Source organism: Amblyomma americanum, chromosome 1 (assembly GCF_052857255.1).
Source record: "Amblyomma americanum isolate KBUSLIRL-KWMA chromosome 1, ASM5285725v1, whole genome shotgun sequence".
NCBI lineage: Eukaryota > Metazoa > Arthropoda > Arachnida > Ixodida > Ixodidae > Amblyomma > Amblyomma americanum.
Window position 1 is genome coordinate 403,667,226 of NC_135497.1, and position 12,511 is coordinate 403,679,736.

Below are 12,511 nucleotides of genomic sequence, written 5' to 3' on the forward strand. Positions count from 1 at the left end.
CTTATACTGAGTTACGTCTATCAAGCACTTGTCACCAATGAAATATGGGAACGAAAGAACAGACTTCTTCGTTGTAATGTGCGTGTATGTTGATTTCGAATAATTTATTTCCATGTTTCATTTCTTGCACCATTCGCTTAATGCCTGCAAACAGTTGCTAATTCTAAGCTGGTCGTCCGTGTTCCTAACTGCAGTAAAAATTAAACAGTCATCTGCGAATAGCTGTAGTCGTACATTTGGTTCCATGGCAGCAGAGATATCATTATAATACACCAAAAATAACAACTGTCCCAGAACAGAACCCTGCGGAACTCCTGAAAGTTCTGCTAGTGAGCCGGACACATGACCATCCATTTTGACCACCTGGTTACGATCAGTTTAGTGCGCTTTAATCCATTTTACAATATTCATATTAATTTCAGCTCTTTCTGGTTTAAAGGCTAATTTATTGTGCGGCAGTTTATCAAACGATTTGACAAAATCTACAGCGATTATGTCAATCTCGTGCTTCGCATCAATCGTCATTGCCAAACCATGAATTGTCTCCACTAGTTGTGTAGTGGTGGAAAGGCCTGCTCTGAATCCGTTTTGGTGAGAGTAAAGTATACAGCTTGGTTCTAGGAGATGAATGATGTGCTTCGCTATAAAATGTTCCATAAGCTGACAAGAAATCCATGTGAGAGATATTGGGCGGTAGTTATTGACAAGCGTTCGGTTGCCCCCTTTAAACACCGGAATTACTAGTGCATTACGCCAATGTTGTGGTACAGAATGGGTGTGCAAGTATTTTTGAAAAATTATTTTAAGGTATCATGGCGCCCACTCGGCACATCTTAGGAGAAACTGGATTGGTATGTTGTCTGGTCCATTGGGCTTTTAGCATCCAAATTGAGGAGCTGCTGAAATACACCCTCCTGCGAAATTATGACGTCATTCATTTGATTAGGCAACAAGCGTTCGGAACTAAGGTCTATGTTGAGGTGAATACGGACTGAAAAAAGAGATTAAAGTGATCTAATATAGGCTCCTTTCTTATCAGTACCTGATTTTCGTGCTTAATCCCCTGTATTCTCTCCTTCCTGTCACTAAAGTATTGCCAGAACTTATGCGGTGAAGTTTTGAGGAAGCAGCTAAATGTTTCATCGAAGAACTTTTTTTAGCTTCTTTCAGCGCCTTCTTCAGCTCAGCACGAAGTCGCAAAACTTGAATACGTATATTTTTCATTTTACGTAGCCTTCTAATTTTACGTTTCATATGAATGAAGGTGATCCAAGGGCCTCAGTGCTTCGTCCTTTTAACACGAGTTGTAATATACCTGTCAACGCAGTGTTGTATAATTTTCTAAAATTGCTGCCACAACTATTCTACTGCTTTGTAATCACAGTCAATTTCAAAATCATCGAAGGCAGATTTCAGGCAGTCAAGAATGGAGGTGTCGTCCGCATGCTCATAATTCTTAATGCGCACACGGATATAAGGCCTTGAGCACTCGTTGATTCTAAGTGGTATGGCAACAACAAACATCTTGTGGTCAGAGACACCATCTTAAACGTTAACAGTGTGTCCTTGTATATTATTTGACAGGAGCACCAAATCCAACAATGACCGCGAAACGGGCGTTATTGTTGCATCCTCTAGCACAATTTCTTTTAGGTTATACGCGAACATACTTTCTAATAGTTGCTCTCCATTAGACGAATCAGGACGAACAGAATATAGGCGTTGCCAATTTATGTGTGGTAGGTTGAAATCGCCCGTCATTATCAGTCTCGTGTTCGTTTTGACATGCGCACATAAAAAGGTGTTTAGTTCAGCAAGGAACTCATGTGGAGCAGAGGGTGCGCGGTACACAGCTCCGATAATGTAAGTAACATTATAAAGCATTATCTTGCTGCACCATGGTATCTTGCACCGCGGCACAAGGCAACAGACAACCAGAGTAAAAGCCTAAAACTAACAGTCACCCAACGGAAAGGTGAAAATGACGAAGTTAAAAACGTGAATTGCAAAAATGGAAAAACTCGCATGAAAAGGCAAAATGGGCGGGAGTGTGGGCACAAATAAACATGGTCAGCAAAAAAAAAAGTTTAAACTCAGCCAAAGGCAGGTTTTTGGATGAGTTTAAACGTTCTTTTTTTTTTACCACTGTTTTTTGTGTCCGCACTCGCGCCCATTTTGCCCTTTCATGCGTTTTTCCATTTTTGCAATTCACGTCTTTAACTTCGTCATTTTCACCTTCACGTTCGGTGACTGATAGTTTTAAGCTTTACTCTGGTTTTCTGTTGCCTTGTGTTTCGCTTTAATGTTTCTATTCCCTCAATTTTCGCCCTTACATCGGTTAATTGTTGAATCACATATGCACCCCTTCCACTTCGCCTTTACTCTGATTAACTGTTGAATGTCATTTGCTTTGTTTTCATCTTTGTCATGCTCACTTAATATTGCTTTTATTTTTAAATAAGCGCAGTGTGCCCTTTGGCTCAAGTTTTTATAGTGTTTTTTTGGTCTTGTTCTTTAGTATTCAGCAGTATTGCACGGTTAGTCAGCTGTGCTCTCATCTCTATTTCATCTGTACATGTGCGAGTGACGAGGCGGTCACGTGATGGGGCTTTCACGTGATGTAGACTGTGTTGCATTTTCATGAATAAACTGTTCGCAGTCAGCGCCCGTGGTGCTTTGTGTGCTCCTCGTTGTCTACGCCCTCGTCTTTTGCGCAGTTTGAACATTTCTTGAGCTATGAAGCAACTAGCCCCCAAGAACGCCCTACTAAATCAAAGCAAGACTTCTATATGCTTAGTTTTGGCTTCAAATACATACCTTAATGTTAAACTGCGGCCGCCTCACGCCGTACAAGATAGCGTTTCATTCACTCACTTGCAGAATTCCGATGCCTTCTGGCCGGGCGAAATTATGGCGGTGAATTGCAGCCATTTTTGGCAATGGCGGCACGTTGTATACATGTTGAAATGTCACGTTAAACTGTTCCAGCCAATCAGGATCCAGGAAGCGGCCATTCCCACTATGCAGCTATTTTCTCCAAATTGGCAGTCGAGCGCATGTGTTCTCATATGTACCACCTGTAGCTTCTTTTGCACTTAACAACCACATATATTTTCCAGCCGGGCACCAAGATAGCGCTGCTAAAAATATGTGTTCAACGCCACGTCAATTTTACGTGAACGCGAAAAGTGCGTCTGTAACTGAAGTTGAATGACACACCTTGACGGTGACTGACACTTCTGAGAGCCAATCAGAGAGGCAACATGGCGCCGGCAGGCGAATATGTTTGGTTTATGGGTGTTTTAACGTCCCACAGCGACTCAGGCTATGAGGGACGCCGTAGTGAAGGGCTCCGGAAATTTCGACCACCTGGGGTTCTTTAGCGTGCACTGACATCGCACAGTACACGGGCCTCTAGAATTTCGCCTCCATGGAAATTCGACCGCCGCGGCCGGGATCGAACCTGCGTCTTTGGCGAATATGAATACCGATGAATCAGGTCCCTTGAGTCGCTTCGTCTGGTCTCCCGCTCCTGTGCGGCCGACGGCTACGGTAGGCCACGACTGACATCGGTGAAGACCCGTTACGAGTGGTGGCGACGGGTGGCCTACACAATATCCCAAAAATGCGCCGACGGCTGCGAAGGAGGCAAAGTGCAGGTTGGGATTTTCACTTATGGCGGACGTGGATATTTAGTTCGGGTGCAATGCTATCCTGTATACCTTTTTGCTCGTTTAACGATTTTTACGACTGCTACCGCTTCACGTATGCTTCTCACTCCAGTTTTCCGTCTCTTCCTTGCAAATGCGAACGGGAGCAATACCTGTTGCTACTCGTATTTTATGTGTGGCTCAGAGCTCTTGTAAAATACTCTTTAGACTGTGGGACCACTGTGGATCCATCTAGCGCGGGCCTCAAGTGAAGGCACCTGATGAGGTCGTTTCTGGAGCGACGAAGGGGAAGGACCCCCAAGGCCTGCGCCACAACTTGCCGATGCAGGAAAGGACCCGCCTGGCTTTGGCATCGGAACTATGCGCGATGGAGGCATGGTTCACCAACTGCCGAACGACGTTCGATGGTGAGGAGATGCCAATCCATTCTTAACATCGATGGCTGTTAATGGGACCAACCCCGGACCTACGACTTTGGCGCTGCAGCCTTCCACAAAGCGAGCGCTAGTAAATCAGTAAGAGTATAGGCGAGGGGCTCAAAGTCACTATCATCTCCAGCGTAAGTATGTTCGTTGGAGGAAAAGGGCCTGTCCCATAATTCTCCAGTTAAGCCTGCCGCGTGCCAGCTGCGGCCACTTTATCCCCGCAGACATCCTTACCTCGTCCGCTCACCTTCCTTTGTTCCCCGGCTACGCTTGCTTTCTCTTGGAACCAGTCCGCTATTAGTGCGAAAGCACCGTACCAACCCTGAGCAAGAATCTTGCCATCTAGTCATCTTGTTTCGTCTTGTGCTCCGAACTGATCCGAGCTTACCCGAATTACTCGGGTAAGTTCGGAGGAGCGTCACGCCAGCTGTAGCTGTTGAGGACGGCGTCGCGCCTCCAAAGTGATGTCACTTTGTGGCGTCCCCACAACCTGCCCTGGCAGGTGGCAGCTAAATTAATGATTTGTCACGAGAGGCTGATCGGGAACAACAACATTCGTCGCACAATCCCTACTGGTGCCCGTGATAGGAACAGCCACTTGCCAGTGCAGTGGCCTATCTCTTAACCGCTGCGCCACTGCGTTGGCAGTGGCATAAGGGCTCGCCGCGATTTATGAATGTTATTAGAGAATGACCTAAAACAATGGGATCCTTAATTACGGGGCCAACCCTGGATTACAGTGCCGAGTTGAATCTCACCGGCCATCTTACGGGGTACATTTGTTCATAACACACACGTCCATAGCCGCCGCGGTGGCGGAGTGGTTACGGCGCTCGGCTGTTGACACGAAAGACGCGGGCTCGATCCCGGCCGCGGCGGTCAAATTTCGATGGAATCGAAATTCTAGAGGCCCGTGTACTGTGCGATGTCAGTGCACGTTAAAGAACCCCAGGTGGTCGAAATTTCCGGAGCCCTTCACTACGGCGTCTCTCATAGTCTGAGTCGCTTTGGGACGTTAAACCCCCATAAACCATAAACACACGTCCATAGAAGGCCACGATTCCGGCGCACGGACCAACAGCCATGTGTTTGTCTTTTAAGGCGAAAGCTTTACTAGCCTCGTCGAGCGAAGGTTGTCGGCGCGGTACATTTGACCATTAAGCGGAGTACTGCGGCTGTGTCGGACAGGTGACATACCATGTGACTCGCCGTCGCTGCGCCGACCACGGCCTCGCCAGCAGTGTCCACGTTACTAACCACGTGACTCGCCGTTCGCTTGAATGGGCAACGGCGCCGCTCTCGCGTGCATACACACTGCCGCCTCGCAGTTTGTCGCTGTGGATGAAGCGAGTCGGCCGGCACCGTCTACGCCGTCGGGAAGGTCTCGTACACGACGGGTTGCGTCTGATCATCCGGCTCACGTTGCCAATCATGCGAAGTATTGAGCGAGAGGAAGGGAAGGTAAACCTGCCAAGCCAGCGGCAGAGACCGACAAAGAACGGGAGCATCGACTAGCTCAACGGCGGTTAAAGCTGTGCTTCTTGGGGGGGTGAGAAGGAAGTTGGTAGGAAGAGGGGGAATGCCAGCAGCCCCGCAACTGCCTCCTTTCTTGCGAGGGGTCACCGCAACTGGGCTGCGCTGGGAAGGGGAGTGAAAAGAATAGGGGAGGGGAAGCGGGTCCGGTTGGAAGCGGGGGAAGGGGGCAGGGATGGGGAGAGCGCGGAAGCACTCATGGGAGGCGAGAGCGGGCTCCCGGTAGTGGGGGCGCACTGGAATATTGCACAAGCAATGAATGATGCACAAACACCCTGGCCCCAGAGTTATGCACTGAATGGGGTCCACATAGAGGGGCACAAGAAAATTCGCGCGCACAGAGTTTAGGCACGGGGAGTGGTAATGTTGCGATGTTCAGCGAGCCACGTGTTATGTGAGCGCGCTAGAAGCTCAAATTGTGGTGTACACACACTTGCGAGTGACGAACGGCACTTTGAGTGTTGTTATAACCGGTCGTAGAAGCCGGCTTCTTATATGAAGCGAACAAGGGAGCGAAGTGCACTACGCGAGTTGCCAGCTGTTGAATTCGGAAAAGTTAGATCCCCCACAGTGGCAGAGGGGAGGCCCAGCTCACGATATGCACTGTTGAGAGTGGCGCGTGCACTTGAAAACGCGGAGCACACACAGAGTAGGTGTTCGACGGTTTCCACGTCACGACACAGGGCATCGCCCTCACCTCTGATGCGTTGGCGTCGTTCTGCCGTCCATGCACATCCGATCCGAATACGGAGTGGAACTGACTGTGCCTTAAGGCCAAAGTCACCGAAAGCTATGATGCGGGGCGGTTTGCCAGTCGCCACACGAGGGTCTGGGTGACGCTCAGTGAGTTTGCACCGAATGATGTGTCGGGCTACGTCATAGCTGGACACTGAGTCACAGAAGGGCACAGCACTGTTGTTATGAGCCTCCTTAGCTAGTCTATCAGCAGCTTCATTTAAAGGAAGGCCGATGTGTGACGGGACCCACTGGACAACAATATCGCATCCTCGATCGCGCACTGCACTGAACTTCGCATGAAGTACTTGGGCACACACAGAAAGCGCTCTGGGAAGCAGAGCTGAGTCATGGCTGAGCGAGAATCGCAGAGAACGGCCACTCGCGAGAGATAACTTTGTTCACGAAGAATGTCTGCAGCCAGATGAACCCCTGCCAACTTAGCGGTGGTGGAGGAGGAGAAGTAGCGGAGCCTACACTGTCGCCGCAAGCCGAGGGCGGGAATAACGCAGGCAGCGGTAGCACATGCCCCGTCTTGCGCCACGGAGCCGTCAGTGTATAGCAGGGTGCGATCAGAAAAGTCTGTGTAAACGCGTTGCGCGGCCTCCTGAAGAATAGCGCAATGGGACGTGTTTCGCTTTGATTGCACTCCGGTTAGGCTCGTGGTGATACAAAGCGGTGAGTTGCGATGTGTAGGAGGCAGTGGTGGCTCTGGGTTGGGGGACCCTATGGAGACGCTCTATATGATGGAGGGCTATGCGTTCCGCACGAAGAGATACTGGCCATGCTCCAAGTTCAGCGCATGTAGGGCCGACTTGAGAGCCACTGGGAAGGCCCGCAATCGTGTGATTGCCTGACGGTGATCAGTGTCAATGTGTCTCCAGTCTCCAGGGCGAAGCTTGATTAATCTAAGGGCGTATAGGACGCGGGCTGAGGTGATCCCCTCATACAAACGTCGTGGAAGAGAGGGGGTAGTCCCTATCCTCGGGCTAGGAGTCGGACAGCATAGGAAGCAACTCGCTTGTTTTCTGAACGTAGCGTTTTCACTGCAGTGGTCCAGTTGAGTCTATAATCTGTGGTGATGCCAAGGTATTTTCCGCTTGTCTTCCAGGGAAGTGGTGCACCTTGGAGTTGTAAAGCGGGCGTGTTTTTCATACGGCACGGCCTGGGATGAAAAACCATAGCCACTGTATTCTCAGACGCGAAGGAAAGCCCTATGTCGTTCAGATAGGCAGCTGTTGCGTCGAGAGCAGCCTGAAGTGAAACTAGAATTTTCGGTCCTTCTTTGGAGGGACCGGTAGAAGAGCTATGTCATCCGCACAAATAGCTTAATTGATGGGATAGCGAGAAGCAGGGAGATTCGTGGGGAGTCGAGCTAGCGCCAGATTGAAAAGAAATGGGCTTAGGACGCTGCCCTGTGGGACTCCCGTGCGAACAGGCCTGACAGTGCTGAGTGTAGTGGCCACGCGAGCTTGAAAAGTGCGGGCCGTGAGAAAGGCTTCAAGGTATCCAAACAGCCTGTCGCAAACGCCGAAACCGCGGAGTGAGTGGAGGATGACAGGATGTGGAGGAGGTCAAAAGCGCTGCGCACATCTAGCAGAACTAGATAGGCCACATGTCGATTTGCTTTGGCATCTTCGAGTGTTGAAAGGATTTGAGCAATGCTGTCCGCTGTGGAGCGTTTTTTTTTTAAACCACTTTACCCTGGGAAAGAGCATGACAGGCACAGGCTATCTGCCCTAAGCGTCTAAGAGCAACAGCTTCAAGAGTTTTGCCTGCAGCCGATGTAAGGGATACAGGCCGATAAGATGTGATAGTTTTCTGAGGTCTTCCGCGCTGAAGTATGGGTACGATAATAGCAGATGTCCACTCTTCAGGAACGAGACCTGCGCTCCATACTTGATCGAAAACAGCAAGTAGGTGTGGACACCGTCAGTCGTCAGCATTCTGTACGTCATTACATCTGCTCCCGGAGGTCTGCGGCTACCGCGCGTCTTCGTTCCCGAGCATAGGAAAGCTTTTGTGCAGTTATTTCTGTTCTGCAAAGTTCAATAATATCCGCCTGAAGGTGTCTGGAGAGCGGGGGAGAAACAACTGGAGCGATGTTGCAGGCTGCGGTACGTGCGTTGGGAAGAAAACTGGTCAGCATGATTTTCAGCCAAAAGTGCAGTGGTGATGCCTTTCGATATTGCCACCGCGAGAACAGGATTGCGCGGCACTCTGGGATTAAGCTTGGCACTCAGTATTCTCCAGGCTCCATCTGAGTGATGCGCACCAATTGGCCCAGCTTTGTTTGCGGCGCCCAGCTGCGTGTCGGCGGCAGACGGCATCTACCCTGTTATAAATAGTCCAGTGGGGCGCTTTGCGAGTGCGAATTGCTCTGCGCTGCGTGACTCGCCTTGCAGCGCGAAGGTTTAGAGTCTGGGTCCCTGGCCATGCAGGTATTCATTCAAATGAGGTGGCTGATTACTTAGCAAGGTCGGCTCTTGACGGGTCAGTGACACATCCCGTCCCGAATTTCAGCCTGCTGGCGATTTCCAGGTTTCAGCGGTTCCTACATATATCAGCCAGGTTACGAGATCCCTTAATAAATACCACTGACTATCAGCACTTAGCATATAATTGGAACGTCCGTTTGTGTAAATCCAGGCTGTGTGAGGTAACAATGACGCGGTTGCGGTGCAGGATTCCAAGTTTGAATTTATATCTATGCAGGTGTGGGTTGACACCGACGAAGAAGCCATGAGACGCATGTGGGAAAGTTGAATCTTTAGACCATTTTCTCCTCTACTGCTCAAAGTTCGCACTTCAGAGAAAGATTTACCTGGAGGTCCCTCTCTCCAGATTAGGGCTCGCTTTATTTTTTGCCAGTATTATTATCGTTTGGTGCGAACGCCAAGGGATTTGCATTGGGTTCTATTTGTGGGTTTCTCCACGATTACATAATTGCAACTGGTAGGTTGATGTACTAATTCTTTTGAAGTTCTACGAGCTCTTCTTTTTTCACCAAAATGCTGTCTGTTATTTAACTGTCGATATTGTTCTCTTGTTTTTTTTTTCATTGATTTTTCAAAATTCACGATTGGTGCTACAATTTTATCATCTTCCATGGAAACTTCGTTGTTTTTTCAACTACACCTTGGCCAATCTCACCGCGTGGGTATGTGCCATATACCTGGGGTGAAGAAGAAGAAGAAGAAGAAGAAGAAGAAGAAGAAGAAGAAGAAGAAGAAGAAGAAGAAGAAGAAGAAGAAGAAGAAGAAGAAGAAGAAGAAGAAGAAGAAGAAGAAGAAGAAGAAGAAGAAGAAGAAGAAGAAGAAGAAGAAGAAGAAGAAGAAGAAGAAGAGAAGAAGAAGAAGAAGAAGGGCATTCGACGCGTGCGCCATGACCTGTCCCCAGTGTTGATTATTATGGTTTTTATGGCACAAGGGCACCTATGACCAAAAAGCGCCACGGCACAAGGTATTGTCGACTACTCAAGGTGGGGGTCGACGACCCATTTTCCAAGCATTTCACTCCAGATAAGCAGAGCACCAGGCCAGGGGAAAGCTTTTACCCATTGTATCACCGGTGGGTACCCGGCGGCACTGGGGATCTAACCCCGCACCTCCCGCATACGAGGCGGATCCTCAACCACTTGGCCACCGCTGCGGTACCTGTCTCCAATGTTGCTCGCCTGCTGCGCAGTGACTGACGGGTCCAGAGCGCTGACCCGCCTCCGTCAGAGCGGCTCAGTGTCCTGCTTCTTTTGTGCAGAAGTACCCACTTGGTGATGCTTCGAGATGCAGCCGAGTCCTTATTCAGAGCAATTAAGTGGAAGAATTTAATCAGCCAGAAGTGTGTGTCGGTACGCGTGTAGTTTGGTGATGGGGTAATGAGTGGACTGGAGTGCAGACTTCAGCTAATTTAAGATTGTAATTAAAGCAAATAAGTGGAATTGAGTGTACAATGATGTCACGGGACTGCATGCATGACCTCGGCTTGTAATATCCTGGGAGGTCCGTGATCTTGCAGGTGGAGCATAACGAGAGCGCTGTGCCTCCTGCGTGGAAAAGTTCCATGACGTCGCGCTCGACGTCAGCCAGTTTCGTGGTGGATTTCATTCCGTGTATACGCGCGCAGCCAGCGGTTCCACTGTGGATAGTGGGCCGTGTACGAGCGCTGGCTCGCAGTCTTCTTATCGCGTCATACCCTTAACGGTGAAGTTAAGGCATCCCCTTAATTTTTTGGAGCCGGCTTGCGACGCTTCAGAAAAATACGGGGAATACTGAAGCTCGGGCTCTAATAGTATGACGAAATGGGCCCCGTGAGAAGTTCCTCTTGGCATCGCTGACATGAACACTGTTCCCTCCTTCAGAATCACATCCAAGTCGTCGCGGCGGCTCAGTGGCAATAATGAGGATGAAGTAGTTAGCTTATGATGGGATTAGCCTTACAAATTTTCTTCCGGCAATTGCCCTAGCGTACCGACACTTGGGTGCTATTTAAATTCGGCAATTATCTTCACAGTTCTGCCACCTGGCAGATTACGTCGGCATGCCCATCCCCATAGTAGTCATCAATTGCTGCTTTTATTATCTGGTGCCCAGGTCAGGCTCGAACAAATTTTAGAAGACCGGAAGCCTCTTTTCTATATGAGCGGGGCCCGGGCGGTTGTTTGAAATTAATCGTGTGGGGCCCGCGGCCCCTTTTTAGTACGGTGCTCGGCTGCTGACCCGAACGACACGGGCTCGGTGCCGGCCGCGGCGGTCGCATTTCGATCGAGGCGAAATGACAGCAGCCCGTGTATTGGGTCGAAATGACCCGGAGCACTCTACCACGGCGTTCCTCATTGCCTGAGTCGCTTTGGAACCCCATAAAGCCAAACAGAAGATCACAAACCAAAGACCACGCGACATGCATATAAAGCGCCGCTCTAACAAAGCCGTGCGTGCCTGCATGGCCTAGCGGTAGCGTGTCTGACTTGGAACCCAGCGACGAGGATGCGATTCCAGACTTCTTACCCCAGTTTCCTTTTCAGTACGATTCACTTACTTGATATACTTACGTGTCGTAATGACGTACGAGTCTTGTTGCGGCCTTCGAATCGCCAGTTTTATAATGCTCAAGTCGCTTTTCAAATCTGCCGCTCCAAGTCAGACGTGCTACCTTTTTTAGCGACGAATCCCGAGTGTTCGCTCACGCCGCCGCCGGCGAACATGCCGGATTTTCTGCAGAACGGTAGCCGCGCGCTGTGGCGTGTAAGTTGGCGAGGGAGGAGTTGCGTCGTCGGAAGCAGCGTTTCTCGTATTTGTGCTGTGTGTGAGCACTGCTGCAGACACTGCGGGATTTTCGTTCTTTTTTTTTCTACACAAGACATAAAACACTAGGTTATCTTGGAAGACATGCCCAGATAGCCAAACGTCGAAAGTGCTGTTCTGTACAAATTCTAATGCTTTATTAAAATATTTTTAACCTATGCGGAGTGCCTGGAGTAGTGCAGAGAGCAGAGGGGCAATTCTGGAGAAATGCATTTTTCTACGGGAAACCGTTTGTGAACGCAGTTTTTACAGTTAATGTAAGATTTCACTATTATTCAATATATCCGCAGATCAGATCACGCGACGGCATTCTTGTATTTTTTTAATCCTCTCCTTGCTGTCATCAGATGCGTTCCCCATTTGTTATCTATGGCACTCTTAACTGTTCGATTCGATCGATGGGAACATTATAAAAATATGGCAACATATCACAATAATGGGCCATTTCCTTCAATATTTCCATAGCAGTGTCTTACGATTTTCCGATTTTCAAAATTTTTGCCCGAGAAAGTTGGACATGCAAATTCGAGTCCCTTTGTCCTGGCTTGGATTTCTCTCATTCGCCCACCTAGGAAAACTCTCATTCTGATACAGGTTCACGGGTCTACATTATTCGGTAGGTCTGTCCGGACCCATATTTTTTAGGAGTGCGAGCTTGTTGCATGTTTCTAGCGGATCGGTATGCTAAATGGCGTTTTCAAAACTTTGTCATAGAAACAAAGGGAACGGGCTATTCAAGAGGACTTTCTTGTTTACTCTATGTTTGCACATACTTTCCACACTCGAATACAAGAAAGCTTTCTGGACTCGTATATTAAATAAAAACCAGAAAAGGTCCAGTACCTAA